Here is a 9,670-nt window from a genome sequence, read left to right on the forward strand (position 1 = left end):
AGTCACATGTCTGTAGCTGCCGCTCTTTGACTGGAAATACGAAGTATTTTCAGATAAAGAACGACTAGACAGGTTTTTTGACCCGGCCCTTATTTGGAGAGACTAAACTTAAGAGAAAAAGGGAATGTGACTGAGCCTTGGTATCTGAGCTGCCTACATATCCTTGGCTATAAAGGAATCAGGTCACGTGTAGTTCAGAAGTAGGAACAGTGATAGAGTGTACCGAGGTGGAGAGACGATTAAGGTGCCGTTGAGGTTCTGGTCCGTGGTCCTGTTATTACATCAAAATCAAAAAAAAACGAAAAAGACTAACTAAGCATGTCAACTATGAGTTACAAGATTCCTATCTATAAGTCTTCTCTTGAGTCTTGAATGGTTCTTCATGCAGACTGACGCTTGCTAGTTGCAGGTGCTAGTTCATTCTTCTTTAGCTTTTCGGATCAACACCGAACACACCATGTTTGTAACTTCAACCACGTCTTGAGCAGTTCACATCTTTTTTCTGCTTCTGCATTTTGGATTCACTTTCTTTCTTTTCTTTCTTTCTTTCTTTCTTTTTTTTTTGGAATTGAGATTACTTCTGTTGATTATCTCGGACTGTTGACTCGCATTCTTGCCGCGAGCTTCTGCTACTTCTAAGTTGAATTGGATTTTGAAATGACTTCCCTTGTTCTCCAGGTGGGTGCTTGCTACTGACTTGAAACTTAAAATGACTCTAAAATGAACTCTGAAATGTCTTCTCTCGTTCTCCAAGTGGATGTCTGCTATCAAAACAACAAAACAAACAAAATTTTCTGCCCCAGTTTGCACAAGGAAGATTTGTGAGTTATTAGTAAAACTGTAAATCACCTATGCTATTGATGCAATGATGAGAGTAAAACTAAAGACTTGACTGGGATATGCGTCTCTGTGAGTAAAACCAAGAAACTTTAACTAGCAAATTCATCAGACTAGGTCTTCTATCTTAGGAGAAAGATTCATCAGACTAAGATTTCGATCCTAGGAGAAAATTCAAGACACTAGGTTTTCTATCTTCGGAGAAAAATTCATCAGACTAAGATTCTATCCTATGAGAAAAATTATCAGACTAGGTATTCTATCTTAGGAGATAGATTCATCAGACTAAGATTTCGATCCTAGGAGAAAATTCATCAGACTAGGTCTCTTATCTTAGGAGAAAAATTCATCATACTAAGATTTCGATCCTAGGAGAAAATTCATCAGACTAGGTCTCTTATCTTATGAGAAAAACTCATCAGACTAAAATTTAATCCTAGGAGAAAATTCTTCAGACTAGGTCATCTATCTTAAGAGAAGGATTCATCAGACTAAGATTTTATTGGGAAGAAAATCCATCATACTAGGACTTTTATCCTAGGAGGAAAAATGTGAAGAGCAATGGCAACATTTTATGCACAATAGCAAGACAAGTAAGAGAAAAGATTTGAGGAACTTTTCTTTGTCGACTCTTCTCTTTTTCTTCTTTTTCCTTTTTCTTTCTTTTCTTTTCTTTCTTTTCTTTTTTTTCTTTCTTGTTTTTGAACCAACTTGCTTGCACTACTTTATTCCTGTTTCAAACAAAGAAAACTTGTGAGTTTAAATGTGGTGGTTAGTTTGTGGTCTTGACCTTGAGGGCAGCTGCTTCTACACTTTCCAAAATAACTTTGATTTCAACTTGGACGACCTTGACTGTTATCGACTACCCATTTTCTTTCAACCCTTATCACAGAAAACACCTCTTCTCCATTCAATCCCAATATTCCTCTATCTGTTGTATTTTGCTCATGAATTGACATTTACCGAACCCTTGCATTTCACATGAATCCCAAAGCATGTTGATTGATACCAACTCAATTCGCATACCACTTTTCCCTGACTTATGCCACTTTGATGTGCTAGCCAAATTCGTTCTGTGCAATTGAAAAGTTGGTAGCGAATTTTGAAGTCATTTCTCATTTGTTCTGACCAAACAGACTCAAGAAGGGACTCAAACAAAACAAGAGGAACAAAATAAGGGACAAGGGAAATAGATGATATCTGACAAGAAAATTACAAAGTAGAAACTTATCAGATGTGGATACCAACTCTAATGACCATGACATGCACCTTTGGATCCTAATCTCTCAAGCAAGTCTAATATTCAACTCTTATTGTACCTCTTCGCTGTGAAACTAGGCTTCAACGCTTCAATTGTCCCATCTGATCCACAATTCTCAGTCGACTTGTAGTGCCCTGAAGGGTTTTCACCATCAAGTCTCTCTCATTTTGCTCTTTTCTCAACTCATCATCGCTTTACGGTGCCCATGAAGGTTTTCACCAATAAGACTCTCTCATTTGATCATTTTTTCTCTTTGTGATGAGAACAAGGTATTACCCATGATGCAAGAAGATCATACTTTCACCACACACTTGATTTGGCATCCTCAAAGATTGGTCGGAAGATCTTTCTTTGGACCGTAATGTAGGCTTTTGGACAAGGTTAGAAAGAAAGGGTGGCGTGAAGGATCAAAATAATTTAAGATGAATGGGTTCAAAATTACAACTTTTGGAATCAGATCTTTTGGCAAAATTAAAACTTCTGCCCCAGTTTCTTGGAGTCTGGGGATTTTTATTTTATTTTTGCTTTTTGTTTGGATTTTTGCTTTGATGGGATTTCTAAGAAAAACTGTCTCACTCTTGACTTTGTGAGATTATAAAACATTTTATTTGGTGTGACCGAACCGTAAGACTGCCTACGTATCTTGAGGTGACAAGAATCAGGTCAAACGTAGTTCAAAAGACAAAGTTATTTTTTTTCTCTTTTCATTTTCTCTCTTTTTTTCTTTTTCCTTTTTTTTCTTTTCTCTTTTTTTCTTTTTCTTTTTTTTTTCCTTTTTCTTTTTCTCATTTCTTTTCCTTTTCTAGTTCCTAATTCTATTTCTGATTCCAAAAGAGGGGTTTGAAACAAAAAATTAGGGCTCAAAATGGGTAGCAAAGAATAAAAGTGTTTGGGTAGCAGAATAAAATGCCTTCATCATACCAAACTTAAAAATGCCAAGTACAAATATGCAATTGAAGATAAGCAAAAAAATCACACACAGTATCTATTGATGGCATCATCACAAACAAAAAGTGTCGACGGACAATACTTTTGTCCCAATGAATGATCATTGCCAGTTCGAAGCAGACTTAACTCAACCTTATATTGATGTGGAAGAATGCATTTCAGCACTGACTGATTTTCCTCAAACTGCTTGAGAGACATTTCCTTATTGTATGCTCTTATCGACCTCTTGATTTCCCAAACTAACTGCCTCAGTTTCACTCAATTCAAGTTTCAGGTTATCTAAGGATGTGTGAATCTTCACTTGTTTCCTCAAATGCCTCCTTTTATTATATTCAAAACAGTGTCATTGCTTCATGATTAAACTAACTTTCAAGACCAGGCTGAGAATTATGTGTGCATGTCATGTTACTAGAGTTAGCATGAAAAGAACTATAAAAGAAAAAATGACCTAAACGAAACTGACTAGAACTAACAGAAAACAGGAGATTGCATTAGACAGATGATGAGAAAGTTTTGAACAAAACAAGCAAAACAGATATGGGTTATAACCCTGGAACAATCATAGATAAAACTAGACGATTTACTACCACTAAACAAACTAGGCAAAATAAGAAGAAGAAAGGTTTGAGCCACAAGACAATATCCAGATTACAACCCTAAAATAACCCGGACAACAGAAATGACATCAAAATAAATCACCAAAACTCCTCCCTGGCTAGCCAAGAAAGGAGTGTTTTTCCAATTACCAAGCTCGACATCTTAGCCACTAGGTTGCACATCAAAATTACTAGGACCTTCACTAATTTCAATATCATTAACCTTAGTCAGCAAGTTTCCAAAAGGATGCTCATACTCTCTGTCACCATGCATCTTCCCCAAAAAGTGTGCATCATCATGTGCAGGTAAAGGATTTTGTGCAATGTTCTAGGTGTCACTATTCTGGACCACAATTATCCCTTCTTGAATCATTCTTTATAACTCCATTTCCAAAGCATGACAATCTTCAATGTTATGCCCTTGGACACTAGAGTGGTACATGCACTGTACAGTAGGATCAAAACCTTTTGCATATGGGTCTGGAGTATAGCTGATGAGCGGCTCAATCAGGCCAGACTGTTTTAACTTTTCAAACAAGCTTGTGTATGATTCTCCGATTGGAGTGAAAGATTTTTTTCTTTGCTGTTGCCTTCTCATTTTGTACTCCGGTCTTAGTTGGAACCTCTTTCGGGTAGGGGGTTGATATGCTTATTGAGGTGGGTAAGACATTTGTGGAGGCAGTGCAAGCCGTTGCGGGTTTTGTGAGTCTGGAGCATATGGCGGTGCATTGTGAATAGAGTACTGGGGAGGTGAGGTATGACATCAGGGATTTTGTGGAGGGAAGTAGCATTGGTGAGGATTATTTGGAGTACGAGGATATTCAATGGGTCGGTATTGTGGCTGAAAGCATTTAGCAGGAATGCCCACTGGATCATGTCGTTGGCGGGGCTCAGCAACATCTTTTCTATCAATCGAAGAACTGACCCGAGCAACTTGTTCGTTCCATCTGAACCCAAACTCTCTAAAACTTTCCTTGGGTCTCTTTCCTTGGGCATCAGGGACTTTGAACACAGTCTCGCTAGAGGATCGAGGAAGAGTAGTTGGTGGAGGAGCTACAAAAATAGGAGCATATGTCGGAGCAGGGTATGAGGTTGTTTCGGCTGGTGGAGCATGGAAAATTTGGGAGGAAGTGCCAGGGTAATTGTGGTAAGGGGTAAAGCCCTGTGCATGTTGTGGGGAAATGTCGACAGTAGTGGGAACCTGGGCTTGTGATAGTGGCGGGATAGTTGCAAGGTTTTCAGTGTAATTAGTGGGGAGTAAAGGTGGAGGAAGTCCCTTAACCCAGGCCTGATACATTTCTGCCATCTGATGTTTCAACCTCCGGACCTCCTCTTGTAGTTCCGATTCTGATTCTACAATCTCCATTGGCGGGTGTACAACATCAGTGTCTGTTTCTTTGCTAGCCATGACTGACTTGTTCTTTCTGGTGTTGTATGGACGAATCACCAAAGTGCCACAAACTAACCACCCTCTGTTATAATAACAATCAAAGTAATAAACAGGAGCAAAACAATGCCATTATGTTAGCGTTAGGGCATTTATCATATAGAACATTGCGTGCAATGCCCCTAGCAACAATTAACGGTTCTAGAATGACTTCGAGGGTACAAAGGTCATATGACATCATCCCAATTTCACTCTTCTGGCCCTTTTCCTTCTTCATTTTCCTTTCTAACACCTCTTGGTTTTTCATTTCTTTACCTCTCTTTTCTTTCTGATTATCGCTCTCTTTTTTTCCTCTCATTTCTCCCGTCCCACACTTCATCTTTTTTTCTTTTTTAATGATGATTCGATCGAAGCCTATGTAGATTGTCTACGTATCATGTCCCTCATGAATCAGATCAAGCGTAGTTCTTGAAAAAGTAATGGATGAATAAACTAAAAATAAAAATCTTTTTGGATTTTTCATTTATTGGTTTTTCAAATACAAAACAGATAGTACGATAATGAAAGACTCAACAATCTTAACTAGACCGACAGACTCGATACTACTGTACAAGACTAATAATTAAAAGACAACATAAACGACAGACTCAAAACATAAAAGTTTCCTCAAGCAGCTCGTGCATGCAATGGTCTTGACTAAAATGGTCTTGGGGTATTTGTCATGCTCAAACTTAAGCAAATTGCTCCATACCTGAATGGAAAAAATAAGATCAAATAGAGTTAGTGACTCAAGACACATGTGATGCCACGACACCTTCTATTGGACACATGCAAGACATGATTAAAGCTATTTTTGCAAAATGACCTACGTGGCCAAAATGTAGCTATTAGCGCAAACTCAACAAAGATGACCTCAAAGACATAGACATACCTCACTAAAGCTTATATGGATTCAAACTCCCAATAATCATGGCCCAAAATTAATTTGCAGAAATGACCAATTTTGCAAAACGACCGATATGGCCCGAAGTGGCTAAAGATGCAAACTCAAAAAGGAGGGACCATAAAGTAATATGACACCTAGTTGTGGACTCAAGATCCTAAGACAAGGATAATTGAACCACTTTTGCGAAAATGATCCGATTTTGCAAGAATGGCCGATGTGGCCAAAAGTGGCTAAACATACAAAATTTGGCTAAGACCCCACAAAGCCAAGAACCTAAGGCTTACTAGGAAGACCGGACCATATATGGGCTGCCTAAGTATCCCGCCTCGAGAGACGAGAATCAGGTATGCGTAGTTCGGGAAGATCGGACACGGGAGAAAGCTTAAAAAAATGCAACTAATTTGAAAAAACTAATTTTGTCTTTTTGAAAATGATGGAAAATTTTAATTTTTTTTTTTTATTTTTTGGAAAATGGTGGGAAAGTGTAAAATCTTTTTGGATTTTTTTTTTGATTTTTGGAAAATGATGGAAAAGTGTAAAATCTTTTTGGATTTTTTATTTTTTGTATTTTTTTTGGCTTTTCTTGAAAAAATTGTGAAAGAAAAATATAACTAGGACCTCCTTGCTTCATTTTTCACCCTTCTTCCCAAACATCGGTCCGCCAAATGACCTTTTGACCCTCGAAGATGCAACATGTATCACATAGGGATGATTGAATGTCTTTTTGGGCCAAAGACCTATTTTTGACAAAATTTGAATAGGCTTCCTACAAAGGAACACGGTGCCTGGGACCAAGCCCTACTAGGTCCAAATGACATGATGCAAATAAGAATGACCTAAGGGCTAACCTAAATTTGGGGTTCACTAACAAGGCAATTCGGGGCGGCACGTGGTCGATGGCGGTTGCTCTAGCTGTCCGCCTACTCCACGCTCTCACACCACCCCCCTAAATACACGGGTGACTCACAAAAAGGCCGTGCATGCTCAAACGTACTCCGAAAGACTTGTTGCAAAAAGAAGACCCGGGGTTATGCAAATGATGACAATTTATAAAGCAGTAACACATAAAGGAAAATTTGTAAACATATAAGCAACTAGCAAATAATAAAACGACATAAACAAAAATAAAAATCAAATAAAGCAAACAAAACACATAAAACCTCAACCGAACATCCTAAAAAGCCAACAAGATCAAGTACTAGCTCGAACCTGCAACTCCCCACCAGAGTCCCCAGAGATATCACACCCCTTTTTCAACCACTTCACTTAACCCTCTTAAAATTAATAAAAGGATTTGTAAAGCTCAAAACGGTTTTTAATTAAAAAGTGACAAAATTGTGTTCAAAAGGAAATAACTTAGAGTCGCCACCTGACGTTTGATTTCGGTGTGTCAGGTCACCGTTTTTTTCTAAAAATAATTATTCTCTTAAAACACTTTGGACTCCAAAATTAAGTTTGCACCAGAGATTCGGGTAAGGGGGTTCATTTGACTCGGGGAGAAGGTGTTAGGCACTCCCCAAGTCCCGTAACTAGTACGATTGCACACTCGATCTAATTGGCTTTTAAACTATTCAAGTTGAGGTGAAATCAAAGAAAACCAAAATAAATGCACACGAGGCTCGAGGTCGTCCCCACCTAATTAAAGAAAAAATAAAATAAACACACAAGAGGCTAGAGATCATCCCCACCTAAAAAGATAAAAATAAATAAAAGAAAATATTAAATTTCTATTCTACGCTTCCTCACGTCATCCAATCTCTTGCCTTCATTTACATGTACTTCGGGGCATACCCCGGATAAAATATATATAAATTCTTCGGGACATTCCCCGGTTAAATTTAACTAAGGGAACGACCTTTCGCCTCAAAACTAACAAATATCCTAAGACTTCCCTATCCACGTGATGACGGCCTAAGCATACTCCTACTCGAAAAGTAAATAAAATAAAACTAAAGAGAGCAATTCATGGCATACTTTTCTTTTAATTTTTTTTCATTTCGTGTATTTGACCAAGCCCGATCCCTACGGCCAAACAACCACTTAAGATTCGTAATGATCAACCAAAATCAATTATTCAACACGTAAAATCATTTAAAAGAAGCTGTCAACTAAACTAAAATGGAATGACAGAGTAGGTGGTCTTGAAACGTGAAAAGAGCCTTTGAACTTTGATTAACCTCATCCATGTATATCATTTCTCAATTCCAGTGAACTACATACTATATGGTGGCTAACCTTATAGCTCTATGAAGCCATTCGAATTCACTGTTCTATTCAAATATTATTTCCACTAAACATGACTAAACTAATTTTTATTTTATTTTATTTCTTTTGTGTTTTAGAACCAACTGACAATAACAGACTAACTACAAAAGGAAAATCCTAAGCTTGACACTACTGCAATCCCATATAAAAGTACGTATAAAGATTACTACATGAATAAAATTTAAATCCAGGAAATTAAAGAGGTGTTATTCATTTTGGTCGAGATATGCCTAGTTTCTAATCTTATGATGAAGCCAAATCTAAATAACCAATTTGCGCCCAAAATCTAAGACTTTACTGAAGCTATGGTGAAACTCAAGGACGTAACTAATGCAACAGCAAATCTAAAGATACTATCCAAATGGCTAATATCATATTTCAAAATCACAGAATACCAGATAGAGAAGAAAACAAAAAGAAACAGAAAAGGAGATAGACCTTAGTGAACTGATTTCTTTCCGATTATTGGAGCACTGATTTTACAGTTCTGTGGGGATAAAAGCAACGGAAATCTAGCAGCAAAAACCGAGCAAATGAACCTGCGACCGGAAATCTTGATCGGCAATTGCTTCTGGTGATCTTGAACTCGACTTTGGATCTGCTATTTTTGTGCGAAGGGGGAGCTGCTTTATTTTTTTTTTGGCTGGGTTTGAGATGCGACTGTCTGTGGTCGTTGTGTTTTCCGGCGCGTTCGCCGGAGTTGTGGTCGTGTGAGTGTTGACAGTTGAAGGAAGATGAAGTCGGGGGGGTCTATGATGGGTGTTAAGCGGCGGATCTGGTCTTATTTTTGGGATTCCACGGCTGATTTTTGAGTGTTTAGTTCTCTGTGTATTGTGTATATTTACTCATGAAAACGCCCCCCCCCCCCCCCCCCCGGAGTCTAGGTTTTTTTATCTCCTTAAGGGAAATGGGGTATGAGCTAACAAGATTTGGGCTTCAAAATTGGGCTCTAGTTTCCTACAAAAATTGAGCTAAGAAAGTTGAAAATTCAATTTGTTTTTTTTTAAAAAGTAATATGAATACTTATAAAAGATATAAAATTACTCTTACTAATTGATTTTAATAAACTACTAATATTTAAAATAAAACTAAAAATTAAAGTTGAAACTTTTTTTGGTATTTTTCAAAGATTATATTAAAATAAAATAGGTTTGAAGTAATATATCCTTCTGAAAATATCTAATACTTGAATTAAATAGAGAAAGATGAAATTATTTTTGTAATTTTCAATTTTTGTGATAAAAATAATGTAAAAGAGTCAAAATTAGTTGAAATAACTATATTAGACCTAAACTGAGTATTTAAATGCTAAAATATGTAAAATCTTGGGGAGGGTAAAAAATCACATGTCTACAGCAGTTGGCGCTAATAATATGGAATTTAACGATGAAAAGCAATCTAAATCGAGGCCGTAATCAAACCGAAAGGGC

At 37.3% G+C, this 9,670-nt stretch overlaps 1 long non-coding RNA gene across 1 annotated transcript; it reads right to left on the minus strand.

The window, feature by feature from the left end:
- Nucleotides 1–5,522: 5,522 nt before the first annotated feature.
- On the minus strand, nt 5,523–9,098 carry LOC142181641 (uncharacterized). The gene is made up of 2 exons (XR_012710452.1): nt 8,679–9,098; nt 5,523–5,780 (listed from the first exon to the last, which is right to left on the minus strand). It is a non-coding gene; the product is annotated as an uncharacterized LOC142181641 (long non-coding RNA).
- Nucleotides 9,099–9,670: the final 572 nt, after the last annotated feature.

Source organism: Nicotiana tabacum, chromosome 6, assembly GCF_000715075.1.
Source record: "Nicotiana tabacum cultivar K326 chromosome 6, ASM71507v2, whole genome shotgun sequence".
NCBI classification, from domain to species: Eukaryota; Viridiplantae; Streptophyta; class Magnoliopsida; order Solanales; family Solanaceae; genus Nicotiana; species Nicotiana tabacum.